The sequence below is a fragment of the Patella vulgata genome, chromosome 8 (assembly GCF_932274485.2).
Source record: "Patella vulgata chromosome 8, xgPatVulg1.2, whole genome shotgun sequence".
Taxonomy (NCBI): Eukaryota; Metazoa; Mollusca; class Gastropoda; family Patellidae; genus Patella; species Patella vulgata.
Window position 1 is genome coordinate 38,366,756 of NC_065886.2, and position 21,105 is coordinate 38,387,860.

The window sequence follows — 21,105 nt, forward strand, 5'->3', positions numbered from 1 at the left end:
ACGGAGTATATTTGGCTTGAAACGATTTGTTGTGAGTTTTAAAGCTTAAAATCAACAACCTCGTGTCCGCTAGGATTGAAGAACGAAAACAAATAATGACCATTTTAAAAAATAAACCGAACTTTTTAATGTCAAACAAAAACATCACATCAAACAAACATTCAATAAATTTAACAAAAAAACAAACAAAAGTTTACAAACAACACAGTTATTTGGCATCCTAATTTTAACAATACGACAGTTTCAATTTACAGAAGCTCCATTTCCACTGCTGTTGTTCTTAAACGATCAAAGACAGTTTGACAGTTTGGAGATGGCAAGACTGGTCATGAACAATGAGGTATTTGGCACCTAATTTTGACAAGCGCAAATTTGGAGATGACAAGGCAAAGCAATGGGTTATTTGAAATCCTAATTTTAATAAAATATCATTTTTGGTCACCCCATCCCCAGTGTTACATTCTTAAACGACTACAAGCAGTTTCGAGATGGCAAGGCAGCAACTCTTATTTTACAGCTTCACAATATTAGCAACCTTCTGCTTATGGCAGTCTGATTAAAGTAACGATGCGCCATTTGCATTTTCGCTAAAATATCAAATTTCTCACGGCTTAAAGATACATTATAGGAGATTAGATAAGGAGCTGGCAGTTCTCACTATTTATAGTTAAAAACTAGATAATGTAAATGATGAGAGTTTCAGTCAAATTGATCCACTCTGAACCGAGAAATTAGCGATTGAATTTTCGGCCTAGCCTCAATCATCATTACTAAAGTCGGTATGATAAAAACATAGTCTCGATTATCCATATCATGATTTAATCATGAATGAAAGTTGAACAGCAAATCGATCCAGTAAATATGGCAGGCTAGCGATGACATCGAGAGTTGATTATGGTCTGGATAGGTTAATTAATGTCTAATTAATAATTTAGATAACATTTCAGGCCTAAAGGAAGACCTGCAATAGGCAGATTTAGCTTTTGCATAATGTATATGTTTAATCCACACTAAAATAAAAATGCTAAAGCTAGATAATGTCCCGGCTTAGATTCAATCGGATTTAAAACTAGCATACCAATAAATTTTTACGGACAGCAAAATGGCAGCGGGCTTATTGCATACCGAAACAGCATAATATATGGATCGATGAAATTCCAATTCCACATATCTTTGCAAATAATTGAACCATATTTGGGCCGAAATCTCTATTAGAGGTTAACCATTCACAATATTGTAGTTTGCAAGTGATTCGTGTGGCGGTAAAATTGCGCATCGCGACTTTTACAGTAACAAGATATTTTCGAAGTTGGTGATCATGTGACCTCGTCACATTGGTCAGGCTTTTTCTCTTAACTGGCATATTAAGACATATCTCTCATTTACCAATCGCACTGGCTTTATCCATAGGCCTACTTCAAAGATACCGGAAAACTGAACGGAAAATGCAGACCACCAAAGACTTAACGAGAACGAAACAAGAATTCGAGTTTAATCAGATTTATACTGTTGATTCTGCCATAAGAAGACAAATAATTTTATTGTTTTACGTTTTCGCTATGTGTAGCCAGCCAAATAGCGAACACGCATCTCTTTAGAAAACTTACAATTCCTTAAACTCACCCACTCCCGATCCTGCCACATTACACTCCAAAATGTGATTATCCTAAGTGGTAGTGTTTTGGAATTTTTGATGTAATTATCTGCTCCCCCGTCAAGTTGCTGTGTATCGGCGATCACTGTCGCATAGTAATACAGCAGTACAGGGGGAGGTAACTATTGAAACAAAGGGGAGACAAATTTGATTTCAATTATATGTTTGTAAAGATGCGGTTTTTTTTTAGCTAGACCAATCCTGACACCGATTTTAATTCTTTGCACATTTTTAACGTATCGTCTATCACAGAACGTCGGTATTTCACCCAGTCAACTTTTATTTGAAGATTTTCCTGGAGGGTTGCTTCCCTTGGATAATACCGAATACTGTCCGTCACGTTTTTCTTCACCTTGTCGTCTGCGTATTTTAAGAATAGTCTTTTTGATAGCATCACAACCTCAGCTCCTTTACTCACCTGTAAATAAACGTAATCTACAGGATAGTAAACGGTTCTCCAAAAAATCATATTTTGTAAGTTTACTTCTTGTTTAAGCTCTCGAAAGATGACTAGTACTAGTATTTGTAAATAATAATACTCTATGGGCCATCAGAAACAAATAAGTAGGCTTTACCCCAATTTTTTCAATCGGAGTTGTCATCCCTTGTAGTTCAAGGATGCGAATAGCGAGACTGCCATTGAAGTTGAACCTTGCATTGATTACCTCAGAAATGGTTGATAATTATGGATGATCCCCAGGGCTACAACAGAAGCCTACAGCAGACTGAGAATTACTGAGAAGGACGGCATGTTCAAATATCAAAGAGAGGAAACAAAAAAAACCAACATATGGTAGGCATAAATTCATTACTCATAGTTATCTTGTGTGGCCTTCCTGGACTATATTTTAGGCCTACTGGATGGGGGACTAGTAGGCTACTGCAGACCTTCTGCAGTTGTCAACTGGTTTACTTCCTAGATTCGAGCGAAGGTAATTAAAGTTTCAGACAGTTTGATTAAAACACAGATCTTATTTCGTTTCGTTTTTTATAGTTTAAAATTCCGTTTTACTGGTCTTCACTAAACCGGGTGGAGAATGGCTAGATCTATTTGTTAAGGCCAACTCAATTTTCGACTAGGTCGCTGAGATGTAGGCCGAAATAAGGTTAGGGCACGTGATTGTTGGCGAGATTGCGAGTTAGGGTTAGGGCTAGATCCAGGGTTGGGGTTTTTGTTGGGATTAGCCCTAGCCCTGTTTACATCTAGTGACCTTTGACCAAAATTCAAGTTCGTCTTATCATTTAGATCTAACTATAGTGAATGAGTGTTAAATAACCCGCGTTCTGGATGATGTGTATGGGATTAGACAATCAAATGGTCTGTTGCGTCGAGTTCTTATCGTGTTGTGCGCGGAACTGTGGATAAATATTTGCAGAGATAGAAAAGTTGTATATCCGAATAGCTTGGAACACCGACGCCGGTTACGGTAATGGAATGACAGATGTGGTAGGCTCAAAAGTCGGCCGTATGATCCTTGATGTGACCTCCTACCACAACTGGTCAGTTCTTCATTTTGTGGAGGTCATCGAAAGTATACAAAAATTAAACGAAATATAGATCTGTATTTTAATCAGATTGAGTGTCATAGAACAATAAAGAACAATATAGTTTATATTTACCAAGGAAACTGATGGTACATTAGAATATTCATGTTCTACAAACTTTAGCGTGTTTACACCCTGAAATTAACAATTGAATAATACATTTGAACTTCCAGTCAGCAGTGGCCTGCAAATAGGCACTCTCGACTCGTACGTAACTAACGTACGAAAATTAATTGGTGGCTAGCTTTTTTTCGCACGTATACAGTGAATGGCCATTTTGCTCAGTAATCCCAGCCAGAATTTGGCTATTTTCTAAATTTGCGTTAAAGTTTAAAATATTTGTTTTAGAACTGAAATGAATTAACTATTAGTCAATCCCAACGCTAAAAACATTAACAGAAATGATTATGTATATCTGAAATAGACCCGACCGAAGCACAAAATAGTGCCCTCTATGAATAACAATTCGCAGACGCTGTCATTGAAGACAACGTCAATTCTATGAGTTGTAGATGTTGTTTTTGTGAAAAATAATTGGAAGAAGAGAGAACATGTTGGGACTGTACGAATGATATAGTCTTTATGGGTGCTAAGGACACAATGCTGAAGATAAACCTATTGTTTCCAATATAACGTGTTGTTGACCTCATGACCTGTGATGTGTAGATCACGTGGTATGGATATCATGGCTGTTGACTGTGTCTAAGATACTTCTCCGCAGGTAGCGTGTCTCAGATGTACAGAATGCTCTCGACTAAGGCGTCGTAAAGTGTTGCCTATTCGAGGCAAACTGATCAGCAGAGGCAAACTGATCAGCAGTATATATTCGCTTGGCCGCTATAAAACCGGGAAAGAAATATATCCTATTTAGTTTAAATGGGTACGGTACATAAAATAGTACGCTAAGGCGTAAAATGAATAAAAGGCAACAATTCTGCTCGGAGCAGTTTGTGCTACAACGCCCCATGTAAACAATGCACGCGCTATCGATGCCGCATGGTTATTAGACCTACATGTATATGAACGCGAACTTAAAGGTCAGTCATTTTGCTCAGAGTTAAAAGAGGGGCTTTCATATTACCTCTGAGAAACGGATTGAAACTGTGTCGTGTACACATGACATACACAGTGCCGTACGTAAAAATGCACAGCCATAACTTTACTCAACCATAACTTTGCACTCGTGCAAACGACCAAAGAAAAATAACAATATTATGTTAGTCTCAAAATGGCCGACTACGTTTTACTCCATTCCTTTTCAATTTTTAATCTGATTCTTCACACTCAAGGTTCAGTTTTACAGGAGTTATCCCCCCCCCTTTCCCGGCTGAAACTGTTTAAATTATTGAGCCGTAAAGTAACGCCTCTGTCATCTAAAGTTATACTTACAAACACATCTTTAGCTTGTAACAGTTCGACTTGAACAAATATTGTCGAATCTATTTGTGACGTTGGCTTGTCGGCACCTGGAGTTGATTTTGGGCGGACAGTTTTCTTAATTGCTGCGGGTGGAGGTAAAACCTAAAATTATCAGTGATTATAAATCAAATTAAAAAATTAGTAAGTCAATACAATATTCAAGTTTTATGAAGTTTGATGTTTAACATCGGCGTACAAGTCGGAGCAGAACAGTAGGACATTAATCCTCATTTCATTCCACAATATTGATATCGCAGGCAAACGGCTTTTTCGCCAACCTACGTTGTTATTCATAATTCGGACGGGAATAAAAAAAACACGGGCCTGCCCGTATAGTTTTGCGAGAACGTAAAGGAACCATGGACATATGGAATATATAGGCGGAAACGCCGATGTCTGGGCACAACTGCGCTCATAGCACTCTGCGTGGCATATGCCCATTGGTGCAGCAGGATGTTAACCCCAGTTCTGGTATCTTTATTGCCACATTAGCCCTTTTATGATAAAATGGTTAAATATCTCACACAGTGCCCCTCCGATAATCTGTTATATTTCGACGATCCTAGAGCACTCCTGGACAAGCTAGCAGAACATGTTCCACGGCGTGGTTGAGCTGCAGGAAGTCGAATTAATGTTGTTTCTCCTGCCTCTTCTTCCTGAGTTCTTGGTGACGTAATCATGATTTCAACACCGGGTTTTTGGCCGATATCGGGTAAATGCAAGCCGACATCTTTGTTTGTTTTACGTAACTTCTGAAAAATAAGCAGATGTTGATCAACGGAGATATATCTCTTATCTTTGAAACCTAAAATGGACAAAGATGGGTTAAAAAGTACATATTAATGTAATATGAGGATATATAAACTGATTTACATTAATATTTAAAACTTTTATTGTAATATCTAATCAGTTTTGTTTGTCGAAATACATGAACCAGTCCACTTAGGACGAACGGTTTCACTAACGCACTGACCTTTAGACTCGTTCATCAAGAAGCCTCATTACTTGCGCTCGAGAGAAAAGAGTACACACCGGAGTGTACTCTCTTTAAAATTGGATATCAGTGAGATAAGAACATCACTATTAATTATGATGAACCAATAATTCATGTTCTATTATAGTGTCCATGGTAATATCGAAGACTTTGGATAACATTGGGTTAGAGCATTGCGCCCTTTTATTGATGGCTACATATTCTTTGTAGCGCTGTCAGTTTCTTTGGGTCGGAGATAATTCCAACACTAACGACGGTGACTCCGATGAATGACTAAAACTGACTGTTCCGTTTCGAAAACTGGCGACCAGGTCACCTGACTAAAGTTACAGTAGGGTACAGAAACATATATACTATTCAAAAAAAGTAGGGGATATTTGATTTGGGGGGCATAATACTAAAATATGCAAATGACTACGAAAAAAGTCACTATAGAACCTAACAGAAGAAACATTTCCAGTTACATGTGACGCCCAAACGCACCAATAGCTACCGCATGGAATGCAGGTGATGCTTGGGATCATCATGGGGGTCCAACCCAAGATTTGCACGACTCTGACTTTGAATGTTACAGTCATTGTGGCATTGAATTCCAGGGTGGAAACATCAGTTTAATTGTTTTAGTGACCAGAAAACAAATTTTGATATGCGTCGGCTTACCCAAAATGAAAGGTTACGTGCCCTTGGCATGCTACAGATCGGCACAACACAGGCGGTTGTGGCGCGGACGATGAATGTTTCTCAGTCTGTCATAAGCAGGCTATGGTCCAGATACCGTGATACACAATCTGTACAGGACAGACCACGCTCAGGTCGACCAAGGGCGACAACTCAAGCCCAGGATCGATTTATCCGTACCTTGGCCTTGAGAAATCGTGTCATCACAGCAAATCAGATCAGCGCTCGTCTTCAAACAGACACTGGTGTGAGAGTGAGTGGCCAGACGATTCGGAATCGACTGCATAGGGGTCACCTTCGCGCCCGACGTCCTCGCGTGATCCCTTGTTTGAGAGATCATCACATTCAGGCAAGACGTCGTTGGTGTAGGGATCGTCAACACTGGGATAATCGACGCTGGAGCAATGTGATGTTTTCAGATGAGTCAAGGTTCACTGTTGATTTTTTGGACAGACGTAGGAGGGTGTGGCGTCGTCGAAACGAGCGCTTCCAAGACGTTAACGTCATCAGACATGATCGATTTGGGGGTGGTTCTGTTATGGTGTGGGGAGGCATCACTGTTGCTGGAAGAACGGCTTTACATGTTGTTGCAGGGCGTGTTACAGGCCAGTACTACCGGGACAACATCTTGGCAGTCCATGTTGTGCCGTTCGCACGACGTCATGGCCGCCGTTTCATCTTCCAGGATGACATCGCAAGATGTCACAGGGCCAGGATCGTTACAGGTTACCTCCAACAACAGAGCATCACCACATTACCTTGGCCAGCACTGAGTCCCGACCTCTCCCCCATCGAGCATGTCTGGGACATGCTTGGACAGAGGTTACGTCAACGTCAACAACGTCCTGCCAATGTCCAAGAACTTGCTGCTGCGTTGCAACAGGAATGGGACAATCTGGACCAAAATGACCTTAGACGTCTCATTAGGAGTATGCCACGTCGTATCAATGCTTGTTTGGCAAACAGAGGAGGATTTACCCGTTACTGACTTGGTTGTGATGCTGTGGTAACTTTGCTGTTTGACCCCGGGTATCATTTTACCCTTATAATGGTCAGTCTGTGCCTTACTTAGACTAACGATCATTTGGAATAAATCGATGAATGTGAACTTCATTTCATTTTGTCATTTGTTTCTTCGTCAGTTTCATTAGGTGACTTTAATAACACTTAAAAATCAAATATCCCCTACTTTTTTTGAATAGTATATATATAGAAGCTAAGATTTTAAATAATTATATAATAATATTTGATAAAATGTTACATTGCAAATGGGGAACAGATGTTTAAATTCACAAGATAAGAACATAGAAAGAAGGCGTATATTGTATATACTCAATCAGTTAAAAGACACGAAAGATTAGTGAGATATCATTTCAGACATTGGTCAATTGCTACGTTAACAAGGGCAAGGTAAAGCGACAAAAAATGTCACAACGCCTGAAATGAGGTGTCCTCAAAAAACATTCACAACACCTTTAGTGTCTTTATCTTGATGTTTAAATGTGCTTGAGATGATACTGAATAATACAAAATGGATGAAAATAAAAAATAATGACTTTGAAATTTGTACTTTGGAAAATATGAAACAAATATACCATCAGCACCGCGCAGCTACAGGGTAAACAACTCAAATGGGAAATCACAAAGTCTTACAGAGATACCTGAATATATCAAGAATTCAAATTTTGAAAACTCCTTGTTTTAGCACAAACGTTCATATAATCAAACTTTTTCTCAAAAATCCTCCTATTTTTTAAGGGATTACTTTCTGACGTTTTGTATGGAGTACAATCATAAAAATCATTTGGATTAAATGTTTCAGATCTGTATGGAAAATAGTAAATACTGCATCAAAATTTCCTTGAAACTGCTTTTGTTATCAGCAATTTTTATAATGAATACACATTGTTAACATTTGTATGACTTCTTAATTCACCACTTTACTAAGTTTTACATTAAAATATTTTGTTATAAATTTTATTCAATATCTATTCATATCCAACACATTGTTTAATCTTAGATTGTACACCAATAGTCCACTATTGAATGTGGAAATGTCCAGTTGAATGATTGATTGAAAAATATGATGTGTTGCAAATGGTACTCCATAGACAAGAATTTGCCCCACAAAAACAATATCTAGGTAACAAATTCTATATCAGACCCTCTAAATGATTATTATTGTAACATAATAATCTATCCAAAATTTAGAAATAAGCCTTTTTGCTAACATCTACCAACGCTTGACAACGGCAGCCATCATAGCTTAAATTTTGACAGTTCTGTTTTCATCAATTTATAGAACGGTCCATATGAATACTATTGGTATTAAAAGGTGTGACAGTTCTTGCAAATAAAGCGTAATAGTCTATAATATTACGATTTACCACCTGATGTAGTGATAATTGTGATAGTATAAGTCAAAGTATTTACTGCATTTTTATTTACATTTCTGTGTCAAAAGATGTGAAGAGTCATTTTCAAGATTAAAAAAGAAAATGACGGACCCCAACCACGTGGTAGCAAGAACGTGGAAATCTTACACTACATGGAAACAGGAAAGCAATTCAAAAATATAAGACTCCACATCTGTACTAATAGATAAGAGTATCAATAAAGAGATAATAGCTGTCCCCAACTTTTATGATTTTGTCTGTAGGTGTTACCGCGATTGGGCAAGAAAGTAATGAAATTCAAATTTTCGTTTACATGGTAACACGCGGGTGTACGATTTAATTAAAGACCCAATACCACTCTTGTTGTAATTGAATAATATGTCCCAATCTTTATTCTGGTCAACAAATTGTACAATTTTACAATATTCCAATTAATTGATGATACAAATTTCATCTTAACACACCTAATTTAAAAAATTGGAGAAATTCAACTAAATATGACTTGGATTTAAAAATATTTTTTAACCCTTTGGACAAGTAAAATAGGATTTAATGGATAATTTACACAAGAGGTAGGGCACTAACACATCTAGTACTTAGAATAAGGCTATTTTTTATTTTCTGGAGCTGTCAAGCCAGCAAGAGTGTTATTGTCCCTTTAAAGGAGTATTGGCAGTATAGTAGTGTATTGTGAGTAATGTAGTTTATTTTGGACTTTTGTATCAAAGGGCCACTATTCTGTGTTGGAAAATAATATGTTCATCCTTGTTGGTGTTAAAATGGTTTGCAAGAAGATGGCGTCACTTTACCTTGCCCTTAACGAATATTAAATACTGATTAAAATGTCTACAAACACACCCTAACACAGTTCTTTAGTAGTGCAAAACACCGGATACTTAAATTAATTTTTTAATATCGGTAAATGAACATTATGCGTCTTTCTATATTAAATCAGCATATACCGCACAGGAGAGATAACCTACATGACTCAATCCTCCGGAATAATTCTATAAACGTGTCTATTTGTACCAATTATTACTGCCAACCTTTAAGTATTCGATAATATGTATCCATTTTTGTGAAGAAAATACATGAATTATCAAAAAAGCACATGTATTTCTATCCAGTTTGGTGAAACGTAACATGACAGCCCTTTGATCTGGGGTCTTCGGACAGTTGATTAAATGAAAATATATCAAAAGATGGTGAAAATATTGTTCGTCTTCTGTGTGCTCCAAGAGATGATAAAAAGATTCCGCGTGCGAGGCGATTACCCATTGTTTTACATTGTAGCTATTTTGGATAGCCTCGTTTATCACACAATTAGTTTCTTTGCAATATTCTGCGTTATGACGTAATGTAGTCAAGACACTTTTTTAGAGCTGGTCAATCCGGATTGATTTTGTTACGTATAATGTATTGGTTGTTGATCGGACTGTTAATTTTGACAGAAATTTGCGGCGATTACGGCAGTGTTTGATTGGGATTAGGAATAAGCTCTTATTTACAACAAAAGGGAAATAAATCAAGATAAGAGTTATAAAGTATAAAACAGTGATAGGATATAAATACAATAGGTACTATCAGAAATGGAGTTTAACCGAAGAAAACCCACGAAGTTAGACTGGCGACCTACTCCTTGTCACGTACAAGTGTGGGATCGACGAAACCACACCACTTGACACAATGACTGATAGTTATGACCTAAAGCGCAGTCGTTAAACAATTCGCCCCCAACCCCCCGCGCCCACCCCGACTCAGGCAATAGACTACAAAGGTTTAAAAACACTTAAGTGAACACGGCAACATTGTGACTGTGTCCATGTCCAAAGCAAGACTAACATTTGTGACTGTCGTTTGACTGTTTGACTGTTTGTCTGTTCAGGGTTGGCGGCTGAAATTTGGTGTATAGGGGTATATATATATTAGCATATATTACGTTTAATCTTCCTCCCTTAAAAAACAAATTAAAATGCAACTAGGCGGTTTGTGCCCACACCAGATGTTAAACTGACCTCTCTAAGATCTGTGTAATAAGAGTTCATTTCATGAAAAACTTCATCATCGACATCACTTCTACTAGACTTCCTCTTTATACCAGAATCAATTCTCGGAGCTGAAAATACAGTGCATGGATTGACCCTAATATCAACAAAGGATTTTGGGAGCCACGGTGGCTAAGTGGGTAAGGCGCTGGCTCATTTCATTTCATTTACAAAGGATTTTAGTTTTTCTATCTAAACTTGGGGGAAGATTGGGACAATCATATACGGTACAGAAACTGAGATCTGGTATTTATTTGATTGGTGAACACCAAATGAAAGTGTGGAAAAATGGCGTATGGATATGGCATACGAAAATTACGCTGTCAGCTGTCTGTCTACAATTAGCCCCGCTTGAAAACGGATACGAAGCTAATTCCTATATCGACGACTTTAGTCGAATAAACTAAGTAGGTTTATACATCGATAATTTTCAGAGGTATGTATTCTGCTTCCATTTAATAAAATCGGAAGTGTTTATTTAGTTTTTGTGTGTATGGAAGGTGTAAACATTAGAACCGCATTACTAAATAGTATACTTATTTTTTTTTACATGGCGACAAGTGCAGAGTTCTACTCCCAAAGTAGATAGTAAGAGAGTAGCACAAGGTCTTCGAACAAATGTTTCGGACAAAATATTAAAACATATTTTATTGTTAGATAACCGCGTCGAACGATTGCTTTAGAACGTGACTTTGTATCTTCAATAAAAGGCTTGATCTCGCTTCAATTCCGTACATCTTATGAAGTTGGATATAATACTCGCGGTCGTTGCTTCTGGAACATGGTGACTCTGTTAATGACAGCGCCGCATTATAATTCTAATATACAATAAATAACTGAATTCACTCCCAACATCAACAGCATGGCGAAATTAAAATAGGATGAAAAGAAGTCTGATTAACGCTAAATTTTCATCCTTTGATAATATTTGGAACCAGGAATGTAAGAGGTTGGTGACCTCAGGCCTATATACCCGACGTTATCCTTATCCAGCAGTTTGAAATTCCGAAATTCTGGTCCAAAATCTATAGGTTGGTAGTGACGGATGTCGTTCACCGATCGGGTATACTTATAGGTTCAAAATCAGGGCCTATTTTAAGGCTTTGGGGTTCCGTGAAAATTTCCAGAAATTGACATCCGATAACACGATATCAGACTTGAACTTTTATAACCAAAGTTGACATTTATAACCAAAGTTGACATTTATAACCAAAGTTGACATATTTATATTTATAACCGTGTGTCAGTATCATTAACAACCCAAAGAAACATCAAAATGCCGATCCAAGGGCAAACGAACCTTCACTGTCACCTACGCCTGATGATGTTCTTCTATGTAATTTTCCTGCTGTAGGTGGTGGTGGGAATACGTCAATAATACAAATTTTTGAAACAGAAATCGATCATAATGATAGCTAAGTTTCCCTGTACAATCTTATCCGATTCACAAGGCTACATAGCATTTTTTCAAAGCACGGATTTCAGATTTTCAAAGCACGATTTTTTAGCCAGAGGCATTAGACACGTTAAAATAGATGATGTACCAAAGGGTTCAATCCCGTTCAGTAGTTTATTAAGATATAGAAATCTTCGCAACGTTTTTCATCCCCTGTAGATAAAAAACAAGAAGACAGTGTCGCCTTTAAGTGTTGGGTCTCTTTTTAATCCAATTAAATAAAAATCAGCAGAATATATGTCGTTGATATCTTGTTTTCTTATTTAACGATATAATAATCAATTTTAGCGGATGAAAATGAGATATTGTCCTAAACATGGAAATTGCGATCAACGTTTAACTACATCTATACTAATATTTGTGACTGTGATCTGTTTGTTTGTCTGTCTGTTCAGCGTTGGCGGCTACATTAGGGCTGTCCCGAGGCTGAAATTCGGTGAATAAGGGTAGCTTGGACCGAGAAGTAACATAGGCCCGGTGGCGATGGTCTACCACTTCCGGTTTCGGGGTTATGCTACTTCCGATTCAAAGCTATACCCGTGCGACAGAGGGGGTGGGGGATGTCCACCCGACACAAACTAGGTCATTTCGGGACTAACATACTTGTCACGTATAAGCGAGGAATCGGCCACCCAACCCCCTATATATGCCTACCCGTGCTACGCCAGTCAATGATACAAAAATGGTAAAACAAAAATACAAATGACGATTATTATTCAATATATATACACGTTCAGTATTTTAGATACAGAAAAGTCATTAAACATACCTGATCGTCCCACACCAAATTCAGAAAACAGAAACCCAGATTTCATCGGTTTCATAGGACGCGGTTGAGCTGCTTTCAAACTTTTTATAGCTTCACATGTTCCCTAAAAAATAACAAAGCAGAACTCCAAACAGACAGCACCACAATATCTTACATATATCACTTTGATAAGTTTCAATACTTTAATCCACATGCATAAATTTTCTGAGTATCTTACCGATTTGATAAAATAAATCCAATCACTCTGTTTTCCATTCTCACAAACTAGCGTTCCTCTTCTGTAAAAAAAATCGCATTCGTCAGATGATGAGATAGAATACGAGACTACCAAGCCCCCGATCTAAATATTTAAGTTTTAAATATTTTGTGTTGTTTACGACCAAAGTTCCCATGACAATATGAGCGCAAAAAAAAGACATATCTTTCATGACTAACTTAAACTTTATTGGCAGTTATCTGTGGAAGATTTCATTTACGAAGCAAGGTATTTAGTAAGAATTTCAGATATTATTCTGCATTAAAAACTCCAATGGGCTGACTTCTTGTTTTCAGGTGATTTAGTGTCCCAATTAATATTTAACAGCATCGCCCATCAAGCCTTTAATTTTCTTCTCAATGTGCTCGTCACAAAACGTGTTTGCATACAGCTTAGAGGGACAATGTTTGCGCACAGTTTTGAGGGAACGTTGTTTACATATTAAAGGGAACAGTGTTTGCGCACAGTTTAAAGGGAAGGTCATTAAGCCCAGCTTAGAGAGAACAGTCTTATGCCCAGCTTAGAGGGAACATTGTCTGTGCACAGCTTAGAGGGAATCGTTTTACGCCCAGCTTAGAGGGAACCGTGTTTGCGCACAACTTAGAGAGAACAGTGTTTGCGCACAACTTAGAGGGAACAGTGTTTGCGCACAACTTAGAGGGGACAGTTTTACGCCCAACTAATAGGGACAGTTTTTTGCGCACAACTTAAGAGAGAACAGTGTTTGCGCACAAAGTGGAAGAAACAGTATTTACGCACAGTTTAGAGGGAACAGTTTTTACGCCGAGCTTAGAGGGAACAATGTTTGCGTACAACTTAGAGGAAACAATGCTTTTGCACAACTTAGAGGGAACAGTGTTTATGCACAAATTAGGGTAAATCGTGTTTACGCAATCTGGTTAAAACACAGATCCTATTTCGTTTCGTTTTTATAGTTCAAAATTTCTTTTACTTTTCTTTACTACACTTGGATCTAGAAGAGTTGTTATATAGGACACAGCTCACCAAATATTTCTACGCCGTCACCCATATTTCTACGCCGTCACCCACGAATGTAGGGCAAAAGTTATTTTTAGTCTTTCTCTCCCTTTCCCTTTTTCCCCCTTTTGCATGGCGATTTTTGTTGACTTTTTGGTGTAGAATCGAAGAAAAGGGTTTGAAAATACATTTTCTACCAGGTTTTGGTGAATATTCATGATTTTGAGGCGGAAGGATACAAGAGTTGAGAGGTTGGTTAGGTTGAAATGTAGGGTCCGAAATTGCATGTTTTCTTGTCTCTACTTCCAGCTTGTGTATCTCAAGTTTTCCATGGTGAACCTCATACGTGCTTTTGGGCCAGAGGTTGCCACATGTTGCTCCATCTGTGGTAGAAAGCGTTCTACCCAACGAAAATTTGGGAAAAAGTTAGAGCCGGTCTAATAGACGAGAATTAACATTAAAGTCAATGAGCAAATGTTTAGTGATCTGTGGCCATTTAACTCGTGTTCTGAATGGTGTCAGGAATAAGCCAATGAAACGGTCTGTTACGGCGAGCTTTAGGCGTGTTTTTCACGGAACTGTAGGTAATCCACTAGTAACATCAATGCTAATTGGTTAATCAAATGTCTGACGTCATGGTGTCATAAGTCGGTCTTTTGACCCCTGACGTGACCTATCGCTGTAACCTGTCAGATCTTCATGTAGTGTAGGCCATCGAAAGTATAAAAAAACGAAACGAAATATAGAGCTGTATTTTAATCATATTGGTGTTTACGCACAGTTTAAAGAATCAATGTTTGCGACGATAATAATCTTACTTGAAATAATGAAGTAAACAGGAACCTGGTTCTTTTTTCAGTACATCTATTGGCCAATATTTTAACAATGGCTGCTGTCTGAAATAACATGGTAATAGTCAATCATTTATTTATTTGTCACGAAATAACATGAAAAACACAATTAAGGTTAACCCGGACAGAACAAGATCGGAGACAGACCAAGAGGCGTGACATAAGAACGAAAACAGGACAAAAACAAGATATATGCATACAAAAACCAGTGCCGGGTTTCGATTAAGAGGGGTTTTAGGCTATTCTATTGACGAGGCCCCATCGATCACCCACCATCACAAAAATGAAAGTGTGTTTTAAACACATTTGAGCAAAACCGAGTATGGCGTTTGCCCGTGTTCATTAGCCGAGTCGGTGCAGAAAGGTGGGACGTTAAACCCCATTTCATTTCGCTGGCCTCTGTGATATGTTATAGCAAATAACTGCCGTGAAGAGATCTGTCACAAACAACCAAGTGGTCACATTAATTAGAATGATACATGTACTCACCTAAGATAGATAATGTGGCTGGATTCTTGTTCCGGATCTTCTGTGTTCATAAATATCTGATAGAAATCAGATTTACCGACCACCAACATCTCCATTTCGTTCGCTGACTCAACTGTTGCCGTTCTTTTATTGTTAAATATTAAACCAACTTCCTACATGTTTAAACAGATACAATAATTTAAATATAACTTCAGAAGAAAGTTAGACCTTCTCTAGTTTAATAGTCACGCGATGGAGTTATTTGTTTACTTTATATTATAGTTTTGGGATATTAGATGACATTTCAAGAGCTTTGAGTCCACAGTGAATATTCACTAGGCCGTTGGAATAACTGAGTGGCTGCCATCGGTGCGGCTTAACGAGCTCGCGATATTAACTTTTTTCTATCTGCAAATTAAATTCTAGAACATTTTTTGAAAGTATTAGAAAAGTAAATACAGGTGTTTGAAATATATCTAGATAAAAAAAAATTCTATTTAGTGTAAATGGATATATAAAATGAATGAAAATCACCATTCTGCCCCGACCAGATAACACAACAATGTATTATGTAAGCAAGGTGGTTGGAAGAAAAAGGAAAACACGCAGACTTTCGTTCAAGATTATCTGTAAGCTTATTGTACAAACCAAGAGATCTGAGCATCAGGAAATAGGGCTGTGAAAATAATAAAACTTACCCCAAAGCTTTGGCCTTTTGTCAGTTTAGCAACAGTAGTAGAAATGGGTTCACCAGTATCGGGATCCTCCACGATCTTTTTTACAAATGCTGAAATAAATTATACACCAAAATACACATAAATTATATAACAATTTTACAAGAATATGTTTTCAAAGCAGAAGTTTGCGAGGAAAGATATTATGTATATTTGCTGGGGTTGGATGGCTGAATGGTTTAACGCGTGCGCTTTTAATCTTAAGGTCTGTCATTGAGTGAAGTGGGGCAGTTTCTCTCTCTCTCTCTCTCTCTCCCTTTCTCTCTCTCTCTCTCTCTCTCTCTCTCTCTCTTCAAATGCATCTTTAACCAAGTCATATAATTTCAATTGCACTAACCTGTTCCACCTAATACAAAATAAAAACATTCTGACGGGTGGCCTTGGCGAACAATGGCCTTCCTAGGCGGTACTCTGTAATAATAAAATAACATCAAATATGGACTAAGCTAGACTTTTTCCATAAAGTTATATTCCCTCGGGGTTAACTAGGTTATTTATACAACTAAAGGCGTGATATTTCTTATATATCATAGAAAAATAAAATTATAGACTGAAATAGATTAGTTAGCATAAAATAAATGTAATAAGTAAACAATCCTTATCTGTTTTATATATATTCGCCTTAGAAACTTCAGTATTAACGCGCTTTATAAATGACGATATTATTATTATTATTGTTGCCACGTGAGTTAGTTTAGTGCATAGCTTAGTATTTGGAACTGGTGGTATTGTCATTTAGGTTTAAAATTGAATTGGGTTTCCTATTCGTAGTTCACAAGGTTATCATGTTTTTTAGCATCAATTATATTTTTCATGGTAGTTTAAAGGGCCATTCTCGATTATATTTTGGAGAATAAAACTGCTTAATTTTGTGATAAAAGCCCTTAAAATCCTCTATCCTACTCCTAGAGCCTAGCAATTAACTCAATATACGTGATACGTTTTCAAACAACTTAAAGATACATTCCCGCGTACAAACTCGGTGGTTTAATGGTATATATGGACTAAGAACATATTCAAACTAATTAATTTGTCATATTTTTCCTTCAAATCCTTCTCAAACATTGTAATTGCCAAGGAATGCCCTGCTATAAAAATTCGATCAAACCAGGTCTTGTTTATGTCACCTCTCTCGGGAGTCAGAGGAGAATTCATTGCATACATAAGGCGATATTGTCTTTAATCGCTTACTATTTATTACAAATATCGAATCCTAATTAAATTCTCGGATTATCCACTACCCGCGTCTTTTTCCGTCATTTTTATCCCAGAAAGTGTTGTACGTCTAACTCTTCATAACATTTATCAAATTGTACATCAAGCGCTCAATGTTCGCGTGTGACCTTTGACATCACGCGTGCATAAATTCCTAATCGTCGGGCTGTCGATTAGGGCAACCCTTTCATTTTTGTCCTGTATACGCTCCATGAGTCTTTTTCGGGGAATCCAGTATTTTTCTAGTAAGATTGGATATCTCTACTTTCCATATATACCAAAATTGTCATACTTTTATTGGAAATAACCACCCGATAAATACTTTCCTGGGAACCCATCTTTAAACCCGTCAGTCTTCATCTGGAAATGGAGACTGGTTTTTGGATAAAACCAGAGTTTTATTTTTCAACAGTAACGTGTAGCTGAAATTTTCCTTCCCTTATCAAGTACAGCACGTGGGTCATGCTCTGTATAGACCTCTAAAGGAACGGCAATAGATTACCAGGTCACCCAACGAAAACACTGACCCGAAACATTAAAGAGTTACGTGTCCGGATAAGCGGTTTTGGCGTTCCCTTGTATTTCTAAGACTCTTAAAATCGGGATGGATAAGTGCACTGTTTGGTGTAGATGGTGCTATTCATAATACCGGAAATTCATTGGCCCGCGGTCTTGATTTGAAGTTATCAAGACAAAGTGGTAATGGGCATATTGGCCTTTCCTTCGGTACACCACATTAGCTACCCATGGTATATAGTCAGGCTAGTTGGAAAGGTATTTAATCTCGGTCATCTCGAACATATATTAATAAGTTGGCTATAGTTGTTAGGGCAAGGGCATTTCGTTCGTTCGTTTCTGAGATTTTACCATGGACCTTATAAGGTCCATGGTTTTACGTCCACTTCCACCAAGGGTGATATCGTAGACAAAGGGCAAGGGCATGATTCAATATGGCGATGTAGAGCGGGATGCTTTAATAAACATGTTACCTCAAACCGCATATGTACTTACTTTTGATACCAGGCAACCTGACAGAGTTTTTCCTGTGTTTGTATTGGGTATTCTCCTAGTGACTGTAAACTCTGTAAACCCAGTAGAACTTGTTTTAGCATTTCGGGAGTTCTAGCTGATGTCCGTGTTGTTAAAGTTTTTCTCACGTCACTGCTTAATGATATCTAAAACATAATAAAACAAAAATATAGCAATAACCTGTCCATAGGCTGTGCGGGTGTGTGTGTGGGTGTGTGGGGGGGGGGTGGTCAGATAAATCAATCGAGGCACTACAAGGCGTATGATCCCCCACCTCTTACCTATGAGGAGATTTAATCTGGCGGGAATAAAATTTGTACCATTGGGATAGAGTTCCATCCCCATCCGCCACGCCCATTCCCGTCATACTGACAGATCTGGCTGATATCGATTTCGTTGTAAGGCGACGTTGTTAGGCGATATTTAATAGTCTGTTGACCAATCATAATTTGTCTCGACTAATCCAGCAAGACTTTTGTTAATGTTTCGCAGCAAAAAAAACCCCAGGACATGTGCCGGGAAGATGTTCGAACCATGTCTACCTGTTTATTTGTTTTAAAGTAAGATTTGTCAAAAGACAATCCAGCTTTCTGCATCAATTTCGGTTGTTGATTTTCTTCTATGCCCACAGCAATGTCCACAAACGATTTTAATTCTTTCTCCCAGTTACATTTATCGTTACTGAAAAGGAAATACAATTAAAACTTACAACAGACTTCCAGCAAGCCCAAGGCTTTGTGCAATGTTTGCTCAGATTTCTTGATGAAAATTCACCGAAAATAGTACTGATTACTGCCTATGGACATATTTTGCATTTTTTGCTCGAGAACCCTCGGGGTACTGCTGGAACATATAGGGTTTTTGTGCCCTTTGTGCCCTAAAAATAGTCTCTTCGGACACATTTGACAATCGAGTCCACAACATTATGCCACCAAAACAAAATACCCATCCTGGCCACGAAGTCCTATTCACGAATAGGTTACACATTTGTTATTTTGTAGTACTGGTTTTTTTTAAAACATACAATATTATGCAAGAGCTAAATCTGCCTATTGCAAGTCTTTATTTAGGCTTAAGATGTTATAAAAATTATTAATTAGACCTTTATTTACACGGCAAGCTCAAGATCAACTCTGTAGACCCACGGATGGCTTGGATACAGTTTGAATTTAAACAGTCGTCCATTTAAAATTAAATCGATAAATGGCTAACGTTTACCGTTAGTCCCTGATGTCACTACCGGAAACTGGTGATGAAAGGCCTGCCAAGCGAGGCTACCATAGCCATTGAGCATGTTATTTGATAATTGAGAATTTGTAGTTGGAGTTATCGTCTGTCAATCAAACGATCACCAATTCTCATAGAAGGTGCAGACACAATTGATGCCTATTTCTAGTCCAAACTTCCAACAGTGACAATTCCGTTCAGAACAAAGTAATTTGACTGAAATTTCCAACATTTTCTTTTTTTATCATCTATTTTTGAATTATTATAGCAAGAATGTCCAACTCTTTATAAAACTCTTAACTAATGTATCTTTAATTTGAATAGATTTAAACATAATATTTGTTAATAAACTATTATTAAAATAAACCCCATAGGTATCTAGAATAGTACTTTATTGTGGTTAATATTGGCAAACAAAATACTCACTTCAGTAACATTCTCAGCCACAGGTGTATGATAATAATTATCTTAGCGTAACGTCGAAACATCATTGCGGCCTAAATTTACAAAAATCCACATAAAACATAGGCAAACTACTGACATGGACAAGGAACACTAACTAAACGAAATAAAAATAGTGTCAAATCGAATGGAATAGGTTGATGACCTCCTCGACACTTTAATTGTGCCATTTTGAGAAAGACTAACCTACCAGTGTTTCCCATCATTTTTCCCCATGCCCAACCTTTTGATAGAAAAAATCTTATGCCCCACAACATTTACACAGACCCATTATTCAAATAAAAATTTAAAGTAGATGATAACAAAGGTATTTCTGATGAAATTCACTTGCGCATTCGCACAAATACAAATGGAGGCATTTAAACAGAAGCAGATACATGTACCTCACTATTAGCCTACACCCCACCGGTGTGACCTACGCCCCACTCATATTTTCCCAGGCCCCACCGGTAGGGCGTACGCCGTCACTTTGGGAATCACTGATATACACAGTAAGTTTTACATAATATGTATAAATATACGTTTACAATACAAGACGTTTGTCCGAGAAACGACGTTTTCACACACTCCTCTTCGAATACTAACAGCCAAGGGATCTTTTATGTGCAGTACCAATTTCTACGCGGGTTCCTCGTTTTTCGTCCGATCCGACCAACCAGACTTTCCCAAAGGTTATTATCGGCCGTCGTCCGAAACCGGTGACGGTGAGACCAGAGGGCGAACAACACCACACGGTTTGATATTGCAGATTGAGAAAATTTTCTACATAATTTTCCACCAGGAACGGGACCCCAAGTATCGTGTTGTTCTTGTTGTCGTTCTTGGAGCGCCCTCTTCAAACACTCAAAACTTCGATCAGAATAAAGTAATTTGACTGAAAGTCTCAATATATTAATGTCTCGCTATCTATTTTTGAACGATAATGATAG

General features: G+C 37.7%; 1 pseudogene; it reads right to left on the reverse strand.

Annotated features, from left to right (window-relative positions):
- Positions 1 to 219: 219 nt before the first annotated feature.
- LOC126830437 (uncharacterized) lies at positions 220 to 20,205 on the reverse strand (annotated as a pseudogene).
- Positions 20,206 to 21,105: the final 900 nt, after the last annotated feature.